We start from the raw sequence: 21,486 nt of genomic DNA on the forward strand, positions 1-21,486 counted from the left end.
AAATCCATTGCTTTTGAAATTCCTTTTGTGTTGTTCAACTGACAGATGAGAATTTATGCAACGGTTGACAGTTAAGTTTCGCTTCAAATGACAGCTCTACGTCTGCTGATGTTGAGGGTGTCGTTGTTGATGATTACAATGTATCTGGCGGTGCAGGTGGCGCTGGTTTTTTCTACTTTGTTTAATGTTCATTTAAATAGAATGATACTGGTTTTAGGTCTTTATTTCTTCTTTTTCCGTGTTAATTTTTTCAGTTTGCTGGTACGTACCCAAAACACATTAATTAAGTTGCTTTGCCATTATTTTATAGAAATTTTCGTGAAGAACAAATTTCGTCTTGCTAATGCTGTAGGTGTTCTTTAAGTCTTTAACAATTCCTTAATTTGCATTTTTTTCCTCACCACCGATTGTCACCTAGTGGTGCAATAAAATACTAACAGCTGCCGTTAAGCTAAGCTAAGCTAAGCTAAAATGTGTTTTTATTATAGTTTGAAATTCCTTTTTGCAAAAGTCTTTTAGTTTTTTATTTTATAGTTTTTTATTTTTTTTCCTCTAGTAAGCCTATTTAGTGGTTATGGATTTCTTGAGATGCGTGTACGTATGTGTATTTGTAGATGGTCGAGCGTTAAGCACTCACTAAAACTTTTCGTAACTAACTAAAAGTTTAAATGCCGTTTGCAATGGAAATTCCAGTTGTAGAGAACGCGCGGTTATTTCCACCGCAATCCGAGTTTTTTTTTTTTTAAATATTTTTTTATTAATTTTTTTTACAATTGTTTGCTTTAAATGCAGTCTTTACGTTTAGCACCTTAGAACAATCTGAAATATTTTTACCACTTCTGAGGATGCTGCAGCTGCTGTTCAGCTTACGCAGCTTATGATTTTATAAATCATAACGACGTAGTAACGCCTGTGTATGTTGTATTATGAATATTGCTTACACTTGGCGTTCTTTTGGGGGGCTCATCGTTGTAACCAAAATTATTTAATCTGAAAATATAAGAGAAGTAGAGAAGCAGAAAATATAAAGAAAAAGAATTAATTAGTCTGCCTTAAAATATGCAAAGATAATTAAGTACTTTAGTTAATTTAAAGCAAATAGTTACGAAACAAAAACCAAACAAGACCAAATAATTAAAAAAGGAAAATAGAAAAATAAAAGATACGTTCCCACTCTCATTTTATGAACTTTTTGTAAATAAAACTAAAAACGAAAGCAAAGCAATATATATACGTATAAAAAAGGGAAAAACCTCAAATTAATATTTTATGTTCTTCTATGTATGTTTGTGTGTATGCATCTGAGTTTGAAAGAGAGAAAGACAGTAATGAGATTTTATTTTATTTACAATTTTTTTCTAAGGTTTTTTTTAATCACCCAAAAATGCCAATTCAATTGCATCGTGCACACAACATTTATAAATAGGAGAATGCAGATTTGCTGTCAAAGAAATCCCAGGAATTATTTAGTCTAAAATCCTGCCAATCGCAGTTGACTGCGAACACCCAGAGACAACTCCGAAAATATTCACTTAATAGTTCTTCATGTCAGGTACTCGTGAGTTGCTTTCACGTTGTTTTTACATTTCCTTTTATTTATTTCAATTGAATTTTTTTTCATATAGAATTCTGCGAACTCCATAACGGTTACGATAATATTAATTTGTCGGAGAGACGATGACATGAGTTGGAATTTAATTTTCTTTCCATTGTCGCCGACCAAGTACAGTAATTATTAAAGAAGGCACCTTTTCGGGTGCGATCTTCCCATATTTAAATTCATGCAAAATGAATTCACCTTGAAGAAGATCAAATAAATCTTTATGATTAATAAACAAATGCGCTATTAATTTTTGACGACTCCCATTACTTCCTTGACATAATGTAGACATACGTTCTTATCTTATATAAATAAAAATAAATTTTATAGGAATTTTGCCAAGAAAAAAACTGCTGAATTTAATTTTTTTCCTCCTAGTCCCACCCCCTTTTAGTTGACACCAATTTTGGCAAATTGCCAAAGCCTATGCTTCTAACGCCTGATAAATATTTACATGAAGTGTTTGTATGCAGCAAACTCAAAATCCATCTATTGTCACTGTATAAAGTTAATGTAAGCAATCTGTACGGTTTTTAAAGGCTTTTATTGCCGAACAATGAAGAGTTGTATTAAGGACCAAAAATTCTCTTAGATGTGTAAAATTGAGAAACTTTAAAAAAAAATATTTTTGTTAATTTCCTTTGATTTAATTTTATTATTTAAAATTAAAGTAAAAACAGGTGGATTTTAAAAATGAACACCTTTTAATACCGTACAAGCAACTACAGTGAATGTTGTACGTGCAGAGACATAACGTATGCCATTTGGGGCTACACATACAAGGCCGTGGCGGCATTCAACAAAAATATTCTTAAACCGCAAAACGGTCGGTAGCAAACACTCCTTTCTTGTTCTCCACTTCTTTCTCCGTAATCTTGATGCTTACTCCGAACAGATAATGTATTTGTTCAATTTACAATTGTAACGAAATAGCGCTGCGAGATAAAAGTATTCGGTATTATTTCCCATTGAACCAACAAAACAAAAAAAGCAAGACAAAAGGAAGCAATGAAGAATAACGTAAGAAAGTCTTCCTTTACTTAAATAAAGCTATGAAAAACATAAGAAACTCACTTAAGAAGGTCAGTTTGCACTATTTTCTACTTCAAAATAAAACGCTACAAATTTTAATAGACTTACGACCAGTTTTACAGATAAAAGTATAGCCTCTAAGGAACGTTCGATACGATTCAAATAAATTAATCTTAATTAAAATTAACTATAACTTTACTTTTTGTTCCAACTGAAAAAAATTAAAATGCAAAACTAATCTTTAAACCACACAATCGTTGCAACTAAACCATAATTAAAGCGGTTTTGAGTATTGCAAAAAAAAATATTGTAAGAAGACAATACATTACAACATACGTATTAAAACAAAGTAGAATGCTATATACCGTGAGTCTCATTAATATTGCGTTATTTCGCTCGACAAAAGATAAACGCTTGTCAAACCTAGTCCAAATAAAAATTTATATTACTATTTTGAACTACTAGGGAATGTATATTAAAATTTAAAAAAAAACAAAAACAAACAAAACATTATTCCAATAGATGAGTAAATAAATAACTTTAAGAACTCAAAAAATATACTGTCATTAATATTGTGTTTTTCTCATATAAGGAAGGATACGAAGAAAAAAGACAGCATATTATTATTTTTAAGCTATTCTTTTGCCATTTGACATATTCGTCGTTTTGACATATTTTGTATAATTTTTCTTGTGTAGGAAAAAAGATTCATACTCCATTCTTCTTGTATTTTCCAGATCTTGGACAGAAGAGATTAGGTGTTTTCGCACACGGCAGTCTGATTCATTCCGAATATTTTTGATGCGGTTTAAGCCTGGTGATTGGGAAAGAGGATGATGCACTTCGGGGCAATTATAAAAGAGCCATTCTTGAATTAAGTGGGACTTATGCCTTAGGTCGTTTACTTGCCCGCACATTCTTTCAAATTTTACTTCAATATCCTTAAAAAAACCCTCCTTGTTTAGGATGCCACCCATAAACACCAATTTTCCGTCTCCATTGGCCCCAAAGCATATCCAAACTACAACGTGACCACTGCCATTCCCGACTTAAGCTGTTGTGGTATAAGAACGGAGTAGGAAGCTACGATTAAAAATTGCGAGAAAGCACGTTTCCAAGTTCATTTTTTTCGTTATACTTGCTCTTATATTGCGTCGCTCCACTAAGAATTGGTCGTTTTCTCTGGCATATTCCTCCCAATTCTTTTATACGTAACAAATTGTACTGAACACAACATATTACTGTCCATCGGCAGAGGGGAGATGAACTATGCTTTGATGGGTAGCATAGATGTGCCGAAACTCTCACCTCCCAGTGGTGATCCCCGGGCAACGGCTTCGGCCGGCTAAGAAGAGTTTAAGGTTTTGGGCTGCTAACTCGGCGACGAGTTTCGGAGAGATGGTGGAGGGGTTGGCTGGAAGATGAGCTCTTCACTCTATAGCTGGCTACTACCATGGGTTTAATGGGTTTAAGTACGTCGAAGGTAGTAACCTAGCGAGTGCATGGTAGATTACTCTGCCATGTCAGTGCAATACCCGAGACCTATATATCTTGAAGGAAAGTAGTTCACTGGTGTTGGTAATCAGGAGAGTATGGAGAATCCGAAGCAAGTGCGGTTGTTTTTAACATCCGCCCAAAGTATGCCTAAGGCTTTGTAAAATAAACTGGGAGCCACGGGGGTCAGGAGGCTCGCCTCACAAAGCCACGTATGCCTGCGGGTGTATGATGGACTTTGTCCTTAAGTCGTAATGAATAAATTAATTATACTATTAATGCAAAAAGGAATTGACGGACGGCCTTCCCTTTGGCCGATTAATAGAACATATCTGGCAAATTAATTTAATACATGCAAAAATGAAAAAAGGGATATGACGAAAGGTTTTTCCCCTTTTACCTATTTTTACTTTCGAACACATGTCACGGATGCCTGCGGGTAATGGTGGTAATTGATCAACGGCGCCGTGGAAGCCTTATGGCGGAAGCGAGCGCAAATTTTTTTTTTACCCTTTTTGAACGCATATCGTTGATCAATTTGTGAGTCCTGACTGCTTGGGTGCGGCCCTTCGGGGAGTACTCGTGGTGGTTGTGGTTGGCGAGTTCCTAGCTAAAATGGAACAATTGAGTGCAGCTAGGCCTCGCCATTGACCAGAGTGGGGTTTATTGTTCCATACACAATAAACCGTTCTGGACTCTGGTGCTGTTTAGGCCCCTACTCTGTGGGGATTGTCTAACTCGCCAGGGGGCGTAGTACGCTTAAAAGTGGCTTGGGCCGCCGTGGGGTTAAGCCTTTCAGGCAGGAACCCACGTTAAACCCTTGCCACAAATTCTGTCCATCGGCAGATTCATTCTATGCAATTGTAAAAATTTTATACGAGTAGAAACACTACTTATTGATATATTGAATATTTTCCCCGTACTTTTGGACAAAGGTGCCGTGACATATAAAAACAGAACAAGGAATACATAGCAAGGGGTATAAACCTGAACATCTACTATTACGAAAGACCCTGTGTCCACAGCAAAAAACTCAATTCTAACAAAGGCAATCTATAACACTCTAGCTATTATCGTTGTAAAACCGCCTTAATAGCCGAGTAGGTAACCACCCCGTCTACTAAGTCAATGTTCGCGGGTTCAAATCTCAAGTACGGTATAGTTTTCTGTGGTCGTAGCCCAATCAGTGAAGGCATAATCCTTGTCGATGTCACCCACTAGACTGCGTCCATCACCTTCGTACTTTGTTTCTCTCTTCTGCTCTTCTTTCCGATCGTCACCCTGTTACACGAATAGGGGACATCCTCTGAGGGATTGGCTATGGTAACAAGTAAGTAAGGAAAGAGACAATAAAAATTAAGGTTACGAGACTTGAAAAAATAGCCTGTAATAATTCCACTTATATAAAAAATACAAAACATAAATAAGAGGCGTTAGCAAAAACTGTACAATATTGACTGAATTTTAGGCAATGAATTAGGTCAGGAGAGTAAGAAGACTAGAACTATGGAAATACGATTCACAAATCATTTATTGAGTAAACGTTCCGAAAAAGTTTAGAAAAAAAAGTGTACCTGTAACAAAGGCTGGTCAACTTTATTCATAGAACGATATACAAAAGAAAAAAATTAATAACAAATTTGAACACTTAAGGTGTTGTTAAATCTAACCAACTTAGTGGTGACTAGAACTACTACCATTAAAAAAGCATAAAGAGTATGCTGCATTCTGCATAACTCTATTTAAAAGTCTAAAAAGAATAACTGATGTCTCGTGCAGTTATCGACTAATTGAGCAATTCCCAATGCCACCATTGCACGCGCGTTAGAACAACCATAATCAAACTTAACTGAAAATACATTAGAGAAATTGTCAGCAAAATGGTCAGGAAGTTCGTACCAGGAATGTTTCCTAGCTAGGCGAAGAACGCACATCAAGGAGCAATTAGTTCATTCCAACTACAAGCTTCGAAATGGTTTCTGTCGATACTTTTAGTAGCTCTAAATATATAAAATGGTTGTAGGTACGTAGTAATTAGCCAAATCAAACGAAAATTATCTTAACATGATCAAGGAAAAAGGAAGGAAACAAATTTTGGAGCGGAATAAGATATACACTTTTAAGTAAATTCGTTTCAACATACGGTTGTTTGTCGAAAATGGCCGAGAAACATAAATCTATAACAAACGCATTTAAAGGCGTAAGACAAATGTTGTCAATTGTTGTTGCCACATTGTTATGCAATGGTGGCTGCAATAAAAGGAAACCATACAACATTAAAAGAATGCTTGCACAATTTTGTTAACGGTTATCAATGTCACACGTTCACTTACAACACAACTCCGTTCCGTTAACCGTTCTATATAATGTCGACTATCTCTTCAACCTGTATAGGATCTTTGGCAAAACTCGACACGTTATTCACAACTTAATCTCTGTATCTGCTGTAATCTCGATGTTTAAGACCTTTGTCGCGGCAAATCGTTTTTCAAATTAATTTTTTATCAGCTTCATGCGACCCGTAAATTAGCCTTATACACTGCACTTCCCACGTTTGCATCTAATGGTGCGTCCCATATACGATTACCATTATAAGTATTTATAATGTTTTTATGCGTTGTGACTTTCGAACCACAATAGCTGCGAGTATATGTCTGTAGTAGATATACTTGTATTTGTTTCTTTCTTATTTCTTTTCTTATACAAAGATTCATATCTAAATCTTTGTCTTTAAGTCATTCTCTCTTTGAATTTATAAGCTTGCAAAAGTTTAAGTTACTATTTTATTATTTAACTTTCAAGTTTAATTTTAAGAATCTTCTGCTCAATAATCGACTATTATTCTACTTTCATGTGTACGCTCAGGTAGTCTTAAAAGCGTGCGACCTCAACATTCCCGCGGAAGCTTTTGGCCACAAAAGTTAAATATTGTCTTTTTGGTTTCGTTCATAAGTGCAGTTGTCGCGTTGAATCGACACGAGTGGCTTTGTGAAATTGGAAAAAATCGAGTATCGGGATGTCAATAAGTATTTCTATTGTATTACAAATAATCGCTATATTCTATTGTTAGGACATACGGGCCACATTTCTCATTGGCTAAGTCCACTCTGACTCAATATGCACAAAAAAAAAGTATTTGTTTTTGAAAAGTAAGATATTTACACAAATTAAATCTGATTTACACAACATATGCGGAAGCTCTATAATGTCAAATAAGGCGATATTCTGAAGAGCCGAATCGAAACGTGATCGCCTCAGCTCACGTAACGAGGAACGTTCAAAACAGTCAAAAAATGCGACGCCGGACGTAAAACAATGCGCAAGTTCACCAACCTACGTAGTTACAGTTCGAGAGATATCAAAAGAGATACGAAAGCCAAGTAAAAACTGAGGGTGCGTTGGATGCTATATCTGCTCACAGTTGAACAACAAGAACAAGTGGAGAAGTAGGCTGTCGACTTATATATGTATGAAGGCTTTGCAAGTGCTTTTTAATTTCCAATATCGTATGTTCGTACATCCTATATATTATAAATATCTGCTCAGTTATTTACACTACCTTTATATTATTTCTCAATATACGATAGGGGTGATAGCTCCATATACTATAAAAACCGCAATTTATTGAATACTTTCCTCACTTCAACATAGACTAGTGGTGGGTATTTAAAAAAATCGATTCAAACTGCGTCGTACTGCGCTCTTGTGCTTTTCTATTGTTTCGTAAATATTGACCCTATGACAAGGTAGCTTCCCATAAATTGACTTAGGTAACTTTACAAAGTTAGAATATCATCTAACTAGTGGTGGCTACAAAATTTACCAAAAGAGAAATTGATGGAGACGCAGAAAGAAGAGGAGGAGAAGCAAGAAAATGAAAAAAATTAAACAGCAACAGCGCCTGCATTATGAATATCCTGCCAGCGAACTCTTGGCGACTTACGTATATATTTCAAGTAAGTCTGTATGTGCGCGCACACGCTATAGAAGTATACTGTTGTTTATATACATGAGCATTTTTATCGCCCGTTCTCTCTGGGTTTGATTATATTTGTACTTTGTATGACCATGTGCTTTACTGTGTTCAAGCTTCTCTATTCTGGGAAATGATGGACTTCATTGTAGTTTCACTGGGCCAAAGCGAATGAATGTGTATTGTTTCTGTATTCATTTTTTTTTTTTCATTTTATTATTATTTTTTCTCATTTTGTTCGTTGCAGACTTTGGGCGCCATCAAAATCGCTGACGCCGTCTCCCTTTTATCTCTCTTCTTCAATACACGCTGCAGCAAGCAAGCACAAAACAATATCCACACATCTATCCATCCATTCGCTAACAAATGATAAAAATTACGGCAGCATGCAAAGTGACTGCAGTCTGCTTTAGAATAAAATGTTGACAGCTTGGGAGTTCGTTGGCAGCAATACTAGTATGTATAGTATGGGACAAGAGTTTTATTTAGTTTCGTTGCTTTTTTTTCCACTTTTACCGGAACAAAAATCATTTCACTACAATTCCTTGTTATATTTTTACTTGTCTTTCTCTCTCTAACACCTTCCGTTAATTGGAAACATTTAAGGAAAATATTAAAAAAAAAAAATTTATTGTGAAAACTAAACCTCTCAAAAATGAATTAAAGCACTAAGAATGCATTTAAGTTGTGTTCGTGATTCTTTTTTTTTTTTTGCGTTAAACAAAAACAGAAACAGTTAAATATTAAAGAAGCGCTGCTATGAATACACTCGAAACCCATTAATATAAACAAAGACGTATTTTCTTAATCGAAACAAGGCACTGTTCTTTGTTGTAAGAATTGAGTGAGAGACTTTAAGTGAATACACGTTAGGTATAATTTGATATACTCAAACGAAGGTTTGATGGAATAAACAATTCAGAGCCTTGCATGCCAGGTCAACCAATATATTTCCAGCCTCTACCCTAGACAACGCGAGGGATTCATTGAACCAACTTTTATTTGGTTTGGTTTTTTTGAGTTCGAAACACTTTTTGCAAATGTGTCCCAATTATTTTACTTCGTTACTTTTCATCTGAAGGTCATTGAAAATATATCTATAACATACTTGCTACGTTCGAATCTTTTCAGGTTATAGGTAGGATATTTTAATGCGTTAAATTTGTGCAAATAATAAGACATTTGGGGAGAAAAGATGATTTTTGTGTGCAAATTGTCATTTCTTACGATTTTATTTACTCAGTCGGTTGAAAACTGTACAATACTTTCATTCTATTAATGTTTCTGAATTTGCGGGTGACCAATTTCCTTTTCCGTTTCAAGCAACTCATGCGCTAACCTTTCGGGAAAACTTTAAATCCATTGGCTGGTGCAGAATCCTGTGCAGTTGATTGCGTTGGTTGTTGGTAAAGTGATAAATCCAAAGCTTATCCAGAGTTATGAACTGATAAGCAAAGTCCCTTCCGTTATAAAACGTCTAAAGTGCAGTGCATTTGAAGGCACTTTTGCTCCAAACTTATTAAATACACAACACGAGTCAGTAGAATACTCGTACCCAAAACAATGATTAATATCTTATATAACAGTACATATAAGATGTCTATGGTTTCCAACGATTTTCCACGGCCATATCCGAAACTTTGTTATTGATTATTTGTTGATATAACGTACGGCAGTGCGCGAAGGAACATCCGTCACCACCTACCAACATTATGAGGATATGAATGTTTTACTCAGTTCAGCATTTTTTATGTAAATACTCAATCCCTCCACATGTTGCAAATTATGCGACTTTTGAAAAAACTGCAATAAAACGTCGTACATTATCTTTTTATGATTATTATAAAGTTTAGCAAAGGATAAAAATTAACGAAAACACGGCATCATAAGCTTTTGTTTAAAAAAGCCTCCGTTCAGACTTTTTAGATACGAAACGGCCCGAGCTCGGCACGGGATAGTTAATTAGAAGGAAACCGGTCTATACTGTACGCAAGAGCAAAGTATTCTCATTGGGCAGAGTGAGCCCTATCTCAACGTCTTAGGAAAAAATATATTGTGGGCAGAGGCCGAAGACCGAGAAATAGCCATAGGAATTTAGAGAAAAGAGACCAAAACGAGAAAACACAGATTATCTTCTCAATTCCCTTGACATGAGTATTAAAGGAAACTAACTATCGCCATTGTACCACAAATATGGCGAACGCCAGGAAGTAGCGCAATACCCTTCTCTTAACCTTTCCCTCGGCATAGGCGCAAATGAAAAGAATGCGAGTTGTAACCGGCTAAGAAATATGAAATGAATTAGATAAATTTTCTTCTTCTAATAAAAACGAACTCGGTTTTATTTGTCTGTAAATAAAAGCTTCCATGCACAGTCTTATTTAAAAAGAAAAATTTATTTTCTGCCTTTTAGTCCATTGAATAAACACTTATTGTATATAATTTATTTTTATACCGTCTTTGTGTAGTTTTCTAAGCTTTTCTCTTGTTACGCGTTTATTAAGCAAAATATGGTTTTTTGCGTTTTTCTTCATATTTTAAATCAAAATAGAAAAATTTTAAAGTATAACACACCGTCATAGATGCGCCCTTTTTATATCCAGCAACTTAGCTGTTCCGTTGAGCGCACAACCCTGGCTTGATATAGTTATGTTTGTCTGCTTGTCCATTCTTTCTTTTCTTGAGCAAAGTTGAAACCAGATCCTTTTTTAATTGTTTACAAACAGTACGATTATGCAGTCGATCTCGAAAATATTCACTCACAACGCGTAAAAACTTAAAAATACGCAAGACACCAATGAGTCAACAATAATAATTCTTAATCGTATTCAAATAATGCACTCAGAGGAAAAGCTCAAAAATGAGAAAAATCAATTGCCCATTTAAGAAACAACGAACAACACGGCTTTTACGATGACAACTCGACGATTTACGTTCGATGTGCAATGTCTTTTTGCCTTCTTTCCCAAGCTTAGCGATGGGAAAACTTTTATTTTTTTTATGATCAAGCAAATAAGCGATAATACATCACTAATGTAGTTTCATTGAAATTGGGTGAGCGAATCGAATTATGTGATTTTAATTGAAATCAAAAATACCCGAAATCATGGCAACCGCGTTTAATGTAAGCGTCGTATTAGCATCTCTGCAACGAAAAAATTTGCGTGACATACTTCTTTTCGAAGTATTTTGCAAAATAAAAGAAAAGCTCTGCAGTTAATTCATGTACTCAATGTACTCTTCAGAATCAAGTAAATGTGTAATTCAGATTTTCTCCTGTCGCGAAGCCCTACAGCTATTGTTGGAACTCTTCTTTTGACTAGAATTAAAGTAATACGTGCTGCATCTACTTTTAGATGACTTTTCTATACACAGATATAGAAAGGAAAATCGTCAACAAACCAAGGGCATATTCGAGTCATTTTCGAACATGTATACGACGTCACATATATAAAATAAATCGACAAACCGGCGTACATGTCATTGTAGTATTTCGTGCAAATGGGCGAAGCACACATGTTACTAAAAATTGTCAAAACGAATTGTAAACAATTTCGTATGTTTCTCTCCTACCTCCTTTTGAATTCATATGTTTTTCGTATATTTCTTCCACACCTCCTTTTGAACCACATGGTATGTTTACAATTCAAAAGGAGGTGTGGAAAAAATTTACGAAAAACATGAATTCAAAAGGAGGTAGGAAAGAAGCATACGAAATTGTTTTCAGTTTCCATACCTTCTGCTGCTAATCATTGAATAATGTGCGCAAACTAAGCTGGTGACAGTCAGGAATATTTATCGGAATTCGTTTTTTATACATAGGTGCGTTGAACACATAGATGCGCCCATCATTAACAAAAACCCATCGATTGTTTTCTAATTAGCTCAAGTCTACGTTAGACAATAACAAACGTCTCTGAAATGTTTCATCTTCGCAATCGCAGCTTTCAGTTTTGTTGTATACTCTCCTCACTAATAATGAGCACATACTACTACTAGGCAAGCAAATTGAAACTTGGAGGTATTTAATAGAAACACGCTTAGAGGCGTGCATAGATGATTGTTTTTTAAGTTCCATTGGAGTTAATCCGAATTTTATTTTTGCAATAAATATTTTAATATACATTTTACTTTCGTTAAAATATATGACTTTTTAAAGCGATTAAACGGATTAAACGCCCGAAAAAAATTGAAACAATCGAATTATTCAGACACAATCACTATTATATGTAATGTTCGCTTAAACACGTGCATATAACTACTGCCAAAAAAAGATATAATTATAAGCTGTACACGAACATAAAACCGGAAAAGGAAACCGAATGTATATTTGTGTAAATGTCATATATATATATATATATACATTATATACATAGTGCATATAAATATAATATAAATATATATATATATGTATTTGCGTGTACTACAAAACTATATAAACAATTCTCTGCAAAAATATTCTGTTTCTCATTTCTGTCAACCAGACAAAAATATATAAGAAGCAATAAAAAGAACCAAAACCCACACTAATAATATATTATACAGAAAATTTGGATGTCTTGACATATAAAAATATATGTCTTTTGTGAATTTGTGTACATATTTATGCATATCCAAACTTGTACACATTATAAAAGACATGTGTAGCTGCCATAAGTCTGACAGCATCCTAATGGTCTGCTGTAAGTAAGTAAGCTCCTCGATATACTACTACATAAAAGTACGCATTCATGAAAGTTTGTTTTGCTTATAGATTGTTATGACTGAGTTTTGTGATGATAAAATAAATACCCATGCACGCAATACATACATAGACAGAAGCACGCACAAACAAATTAGTATTACATCAGCACAAATTGTAAAAGAAATTTTTGTATATTTGTCAAAATTCGTAAAATTTACGAGATGTTTTATGACCAAAATGAAAACAAAAAATAAGTTGAAGCAGAAAGCAAAGGAAAAAGAAAAAAGGAAAAATCAAGTTAAAAAAAAAAAAAGGAAACTAAATAAAAAGCAATAAAACTTACGACATAATTGACATGCTTGACTAGTTCTAAGACTTGTGACATCAACTTCACTTTTACACATGCCTTGCCTTGATAACAAATCTTTTTTAGTAGATAACAAATATTTTTTAATTATTAAAGGGCTTGAAATATATTGGAGTGGGAAGCTTATAAAGGAAACTAAAATAATTTATACAAATTCGTAGCGGTTCAAATTTAGAGTTTGTTAACTTCGGACAACGTTGTTAGACAAATGCTTATGTGTCTCAATGTTAATCTGTCATTAACCGTACTGTTCATAAATTTCATTAGACGTGAAACTCCTTACAGGCGAATCAATGGAAATTTTTATAAATTCCTTACATATTTTGTTTAAACAGTTACTTCTGGCAGACTTTAAAAATGAAAAGAAGAGTACGCAGTATAAGAGCAGATTAACTTTATTATGCGATATCAATAACACAAATGACGTGGTATAAATTGTTTTCTTTTTAGAACTCATCTAATAGTGATTACGAAGTGAGATTTTTCCTTTTTTTTTAGTGTCCGTGCTCCTGGGTTTAGAGTGGTGCTCCTGTCAGTTTTATTGATTATTTCAAAGCGTTACTTCATTGAAGCTATCCAATGGGTTATCTACATCGAATTCGAAACACAGGCTGTCCTTCCTGTTCACTTTTAGGGTGCATATTCATGAAAATACCTTGCGATCGCGAACTCTATGCAGTCTACTTCATGCGTTTTCAGGAGATTTACTGTTGAAGGATTAATTTGCTCAAAGAAAACTAGTATCTCTATGAATGCGTATTCATTGTACGACTTCGTGATCATAATGCAGGATTTATTTTTGGTTCGTCCCAGCTATAGTGGCTATCTCCTAAGACTTTTTCATATCTTTTGCAAACCTAAGGTATTGACTTTAGACTGCATGCGAGGTTTGTGTACCTGTTTCTAAACATACGCTTGCGGGATGATCTCGCACAACTCGTACCTACGCTGTAAGACCTGCCAGTTAATCACCTTTGGAGATTGCAGGATAGACACGTCGAATCGATTGTTTCGTTCAGACAACTTAACGCTAGACTGTTTTCTTGAAGATCTGTTACTATTTTTGTGATCTTCTATTGAGTTTTTGTTTTCCGTTTTCTCCATGACAGTTATGTTACGAAATTTATTCCTTTTTTTTTAGCCTACACCACTTGTAGTAAAAGATTAAATGAAATTCGTGCGGATGTGTGCGACACTCGGGAGGACTTGCTATAGAAACACCTATTATTATTATAATCTTTTTGTCCGTCCATCCGGTAATGATAGTGATATCATAACTCTGGGAAATCATCTAGTTTGAGCTGAGAGGTTGTGGTCTATTTTCGAACTGTAAATTTATCTAAAATCATGTACGCTTGGATATGACAAATAAGGACTCAATGGGACTAATTCTTCATTTCAATAATCTATTATTAAAAACTTAGTACGAATAAACACCAGGGGGTTCACATTTTTAGAAATTGCCTTACTACTACTGATAGTCTTTTTTGTCTGTGCTCTGGTCTAAACCGAATAAGGTTTCCACTTTAGAGACCTGTACATACCAATAAAAATTGATTAAAAAAAAATTGAGATTTACAATCCCTCGCAGTGCAACGGTGCGAAAATAAGCTTACGACTCATATTCGAGAATTTAAAATCCTCCATAAATGATTCTTACTTTACAATTTTAATATACACTATAATTTATATAATTGTATGTGCCTATGAAAATGTGCAATACGTATTTTGCGCACGCAATGCGTATTTTAGGCATATTATATATATAAGGCATATTTTTATGTACACAGAAAATAGGCTAACATGCGATGAACGGTAAGAAGAGCAGAACAAGCTTATCAGACACTATTTTGCAAACCAAAAGAAAAATTTTCTCCATTTTTCGAACTGGGATCCTTGGAGACCGAACTATGTAGAAAAGTAGTAGAAAATCAACAGGACGACATGAGGAAAAATCGCAACTTCAATCAAACATGGAGGGAAAAGGCACAACGAGGGATCATTCGTATCGTGGTCAAGTTCGGTTTTTCCTTAACACATCATTTTCTGCATTTTTTTATTTTCAACATTTTTGCTGTCGTATTTGTTCTTTTCTTTTCAAGGTAGCCAAGTATTCGCGATCACTTAGCAGGGTTTTTGGGTTTCTTTGAAGAATTCCACTATTTAAACTCTACACTACGCGTCGAATGGAAGCCGCCACTCCAGGAGTAGAAGACAAATATTATATCCAAAAACAGGAAGCGTATAAAATTTTCCAAATAATGTATATATTAAAAGGCGTGTGCAGAAATGCGCATTGGAAAATGAATAAAAGGCAGTGTAGAAAACAATCGATTTCGATTTTCGTTGTTCATTCACTTGCTCAATTGTCTATAAAAAGATTTTACGCTTTAAAAAAGTTTTCAGAAATCTACGATTGCTTTTAAATTTTCCTAAACAATAACATTCAGTTTAAAAGGGCTTTTTGAGCTGCTATTAAGCTCGACAATCGCAAGTTGAAAAATGCATTTTTTCAAGTCTGTGCGTTTTACTCGTTCAGAATGCCCTGTTTAAAGTGTCCCATCAACAGGTTGCTTCAGGCACCATCTCAATTAATGTCGGTTTTAACCACTTTTTCAAGCGTTGAGGATGGATGTTGCTGGTATGTTGTATTGAAATATTCCAAAGCTAAAGAAATTTATTTTTAAGAATATTTTTCCTGAATTAATGGTCAGTTTTTGCGAAATTTTGAATGGAAATAATGTCCTCCCAAAATAAAACATGTTAACAACAGCCAGGTGAGACAGCGGAAAATCAACCTGTCATACAAATAAGCTTATGTAGATACCTGTATTCTAACGACGACATTATATATGTATATAAGCTAGCAACAAGGTCTTCGAAAGTACGCGCAACACATTACTCGTACAACTAGTCCAAAATTTGGTGAATTCTTTACAAAAAATTTTTTAAATGAATCGGGGATTGGTATAAACAGAAAGTTGTGTGTGAGTTAAATTTTCCTTTGGTTAGAGCTTTTACTTCATTAAAACGTGAAAAGAAACCGGGGTCACGAAAAAAGTATTCATCGATATAATATCAATCAATGTAACCATCGATCGAGTACTCATGACATTTTCTTCCAAACACATTTCGGGCAAGAAGGAAACTTTCGCTAGAAGTTATCTCAGATTGATTTTCTGCATATTAAACTCTTATTGAAATTTTTACGACTGCCTGGGATTTTCTTACGCAGGTTTATCCATTCTACCCTAAATCGAATCAAATGAAAAAACTCTTTTTTTTAATATATTATGAATGTGAATATTTACGTCAGTCAGATTATGTCATAAAGTAAAGAAATTTTAGCATGAATGAGCTTAAAATATATTAATTTGGAAGGCCTATGAACTTTGGCTGAAAAATATGAAACATTTTATTTATTTATTTTTATTTATTTTTTTGTTTTTGTTATTCATATTTACTTTCACTCTTCTCCGGGTTTTTTTTTTTTTTAGTTTTAATTTCATTTTTGTGTTATTTTCCATCACTAAAACCTCAAAGCAAACCTGTACATGACAATGTACTTTAAGCATTTATTTGTAGTACACATGTATTGCAGCCCACGCACACTCGCATCCGCAAAAAGTAAAACAAATGCAAAATAAAATTCTTGTTGACTGACTGCAACAATTCAGGTGTTATTTCAACAGGATTAAAAGGAGTTATCAACTTTATTTTTATATTTTATTTTAATTTTATACACATTCTATTTTTTTTATTTTATTTTTTCGAATTTGTTTCGTTACAAGTAAAATGAATAACACGAAATCCAAATGACAATCGGCATGTCAAGTTGATTAAATTAGGCAAAGCTCGTGGAGGAAAACATGACAATGAGATCATTTCTGCAGTTATAAACCAATCATTGCCGTTTGCAGTGGCCCAGGGAGAAAATTTAGCACGAAGGCGAACCCGATTAATTGCTTACGTTTACTTAAGATAATTAGGAAAAGGCTCTGAAGGCAAACAAGTAAAGGGCAGCAGAGGCACACCTACTTTTTATCACAGTAACGAGTGGAAGCATACCTTACCCTGTATATTTTTCAAACCTTTTTTTGACTAAACAGTTGCTTTGAACTGCAACATGTCCGTAAAGAGAAATTTGAAATTTTAGGTTTACTTGTGTAATAAATATGTCTAGAATATATTTATGTTCATTTAAGTTGTTCCAAACAAACGTAGTTTTAGCTTCTTCGCGACGAACATGGGAGGGATTCGAAACGTGCTGATGCTTCCACGAAAATATTCAAAGTGTAAGGTAAAGTTTTTAATGTTATCTACGAGTTCAACTATAGAACTGTACATTCCCCAAACTTTTTCTCTATCCTTTTGCAGCGCGAATTCTGCGATTCTCTCTATGGGAGATGCGGTAAAAAGAGTCACTGCTAAGCGTAAAATCTCCGAAAAAAGCGAATAAAGGCGAATGTTTGAACATGGAGGCGATTGTAAAAATTAATAAGAAATCATGTATGTCTTCTTCGTAGCAGAGATCACTAACTTCTTTATAGTCTTAGCCTTATAGTCCATATCAAACGCCCACATTTCTTTTCAGACGGTCATTTTAAAAAAAATTGCAAGACATTCAATTGAGAAGAATGAAAATTGTTGGAGTTTTGTTGCATGCCATTTCGAAAAATCGCGTGTCGGGAGAAATGTCTTCCAATTTTGGGATGAGATTATAGATAGATTTTTTTATTGTAAAAATTTCTTATTAATTTTTACAATCGCCGCCATGTTGACATATTAGCCTTTATTCTCCTTTGTTTATTTCTTATTAATTTTTTACAATCGTGTCCATGTTTAAATATTAGGCTTTATTCTCCTTTTTTGTTCATCCTTTTCGTAATATAGTGAACCATTCTGCAGAGACTTTGTAATACATATATTCTTAAGTAATTTGAATTTTCAAATCGATTATTCCACCTTCATGCCCATCTTTTTGTCTACCTTCGCTTCCAACATTCGAAATGACAAATTTTACCTATTAAACTAAAGTGAATCAGACTTAAAGGAACGTTTAGAATATGCCCACATATTTATCAATGCTCTATAAGTGAAAAATTGCAATAGTTTTGTAAAGAAAATTTGAAGATTTCAGCTCAGTCATGCGGTCTGACAAGTTTTAAAGAATATGACTTGGCAGTTCGTCTTTAGTCTTAGAGGATTGAGGTCACGGGCATTGGGCTTTTAAGGGCGTCTGCCTACCCAACTACATATATACGTCTGTGTATTTAACGTGTACCAGTATTGCTCCAATCATTACCACAATTTAAGCAGAAGTCTTGCATTTATTTTTTTGATAAAACTTAATTTTTTTTTTTTAATTCATCCTCGAATTAATCCAACTCTCCAATGATCGTTTTAAAGTGTTTTAAATGTTCCGATATTTATTAAAGGCGCTCGCATCCGCAAAACAAAAATGTTAATAAAAAAGAAGGAGAACAGTCAGATAAATACATACAATAAATATTAAACCAGAGTTACAATAATCAAAAAAAAAGCAAAAGAAAGCATGCAGTTTTTTGAACACCTCGCAGTAAAAATACATTTTTTTATTGTTAAATTTATAAGATATGCCATTTGTTATTTGTTTAATATTCATTCTGCATAGAGACAAAGAAAATTCTCTTGTACGAGAGCATGGGTACGTAAGCACTAAATAAACAAAACTCTAACGATCTGAATATTTACTTAAATCAATCACAGATAAAAGCAGCCATTCAAATCAAACAGCCACTCGTTGAGTAAATATAACCCAAGCTCTCTCAATGCCTCTTATTCTTCGGAAGGAGAAGAGGAGAAAACTTTTTTTGCATTTTATAAAAACAATAAATTACGAAGTGGAAATGTATGAATGTATTTGCTAAAGCAACAAGATTTCACCCTTGTATCGGTTACTACAGTAAGTCTTTATTTCGTTGTTATTGTCAATAGAACAACAAAAAAAGAAAAAAAAAAAAAACAATTGAACGCACATATACGCACACGTATACGAAAGGAAACACGGTGAAGCAAACAGTAAACGGTAGAAAATGAATGAATAAAGCGTTCTATAGAGTATCGTGCACCGAGTATACTGAGAAAGAAGCAGTGTCACCCATTAGACAAAGAACAAACAATAAAAATGACAAACGTTGAACTGTATTCTGATTGCCGGGAACAAACAGACACTAGAATCAAACGCTGTACATAAACACGTACAAAAGAAGACTTGAAAAAAGCAGAAAAAATGAATGACTTGAGAAAACTACTATCTATGAAAGGTAAACGACAAAGGGGCATCAATCCGCTAGAGGAATAAACAAAAATCATGGAGGCTTTTGTTAGCTATGGGTCATAAAAAAAATAAGCAATAAAACGTAGAAAATGAAAACAAACCGTTAAAGGGACTGAATAGTCAAGCAGTTTGCCGATAATGTGCTGCTGTAATCTTAAGTAAATTGCCGTCATTTCTAATTTTTTTTTCCCCCTTTTTTTCAAGATTGTTTAATATTTCTTGTTTTTTTCAATAATCAAGTCGATGGCGCTGATTAATCTTACGTTCAGTGCTCAATATTCTTGCTATTATTTCTGCAATGAAAGCAACAATTTTTGCTTTTGTTAGTAAGTTAACCGTATTTCGCTCTTTAACACATACATACATACATACATACACACACACACACACATACATTCGTTTAAAAATTCGCATACGCACGCATACGCACATGTACATAAATGCACCCACATGTGCTTACTCAATTTTGTAGAGATTTCTGACGTGCGTCATATCATCCACGCAAATCATGTGTATATTCTGGGCTTTGGAGTGTGATGAGTGAAGAACAGAAAAAAGAACAAAATGCAAAACTATATAAATAAAACTTTTTGAATCTAAATAACAAATCAACAGACTTTGTTAGTAAGGGTGATAAGGAACGAGAAAATCTCAATCCTTTGTTTCTTTACTAAGTGCATTTACTTAACATACATTTATTTATAGTTTTCTATAACATTCCGATACGGTGTTTTCTTTTCTTTTTTGAGGTTAGAGACGGACTAGGAAAATTCTTTCTGAGAGCATTAGTTTTTCTCTTGGTTTTTATTTTTACCTTTTTTTCTTCTTTTTTATTAAAATTTATACCGTCTTATATCTTTTGTTTGTTTAATTGTTAGCAAAAGAATAACAACGAGGCAGTAAAGGTTTAAGAATAAATTTTTCTTTTTTATTCTATTTCTCTTTTCGTATTAACTTGAATAACTTGATTTCTTTTTATTTTTCATTCAATTTTACTTGATAATTATTGTTGTCGTTGTTGTTGCTGCTGCTGTTGGTTTTTTGGTTAAACACTTTTTCAATTTTCTTTACATCTACTTATTAAATATTGACATTTGAAATATTACGCCGACTGATGTTTGTTTTGCTTCTTGAAACTTTTCTTCAACTTTTATTTTTTTCTTATTTTTAACCAAAACGCTAGCAGGACACGCCCTGTAAAAATCAAACACTTTTTTTTTAAATAAAATTTAAAAAGAAAAAAAAACAAGTAAAACGAAAGAATTTCTTTGTCGACAACAAAATATTCTTTGACTTTTGTTCACACTGACACAGTTAATTTATTTTTTTGCATATTTGTATCACAATATTTAATAATTTATTTATTTTCATTATTATAATTGCTTTAATTTGTTTTAGTAAGCTTACTTTTAATAAAAAAAATTCTTCTTTATCAAACACTTAAAAAAAATCCACGCAACGTTTTCCAAAAACGTTTTCTTCAACCCGCGGGCTCTGAGGCAACTACTAACAGCTTGCGTATGGAGCATAAAGAGTTCATGATGCCAAAAACCAAAAAGTATACAATTTCTATGTATGGAAAACTTTCCGTTAAACTACAAGCGACAATTTGCGACAAAAGCTGCAAACACACACTAAGATAACCATGCTCACTAACTAAGGCATGCCAATTACACAGAATCAATTTTGCTCTGCATCGCATTTTCTCTTCCTCTCTTTCTTCGAATTAAACTTCCTCTCTGCTTTTAAAACGTTAGCGATGAAAGTAAAGGATGCTAAACGCGCATCCATCTCTTGTTGTAACAGAGACGCGTTGATATGTTACAAGATTACTATCATTATTATTAGTTATGATGAATCTGTAACGCGCTCTCTCTTTCTTATCTCTCTCTCTATCTTTCTCTTTCTCTCTATCTCTCTCTTTCTCTTTCTCTCTCTCACCATGTCTTTGTTTGTGTCTTTTACTTTTTTTCTCCGTGTCGCGTTGTTTCTCTCCAAGTTTACTAAGATAATTATC

The 21,486-nt window shown here is 33.9% G+C and overlaps 1 long non-coding RNA gene across 1 annotated transcript; it reads right to left on the reverse strand.

The window, feature by feature from the left end:
- Window positions 1-519: 519 nt before the first annotated feature.
- Window positions 520-21,039, reverse strand: LOC119638996. Its single transcript, XR_005247518.1, has 3 exons — window positions 20,877-21,039; window positions 20,163-20,663; window positions 520-990 (listed from the first exon to the last, which is right to left on the reverse strand). It is a non-coding gene; the product is annotated as an uncharacterized LOC119638996 (long non-coding RNA).
- Between the last annotated feature and the right edge of the window lie 447 nt (window positions 21,040-21,486).

Source organism: Glossina fuscipes, unplaced genomic scaffold, assembly GCF_014805625.2.
Source record: "Glossina fuscipes isolate IAEA_lab_2018 unplaced genomic scaffold, Yale_Gfus_2 111, whole genome shotgun sequence".
NCBI classification, from domain to species: Eukaryota; Metazoa; Arthropoda; class Insecta; order Diptera; family Glossinidae; genus Glossina; species Glossina fuscipes.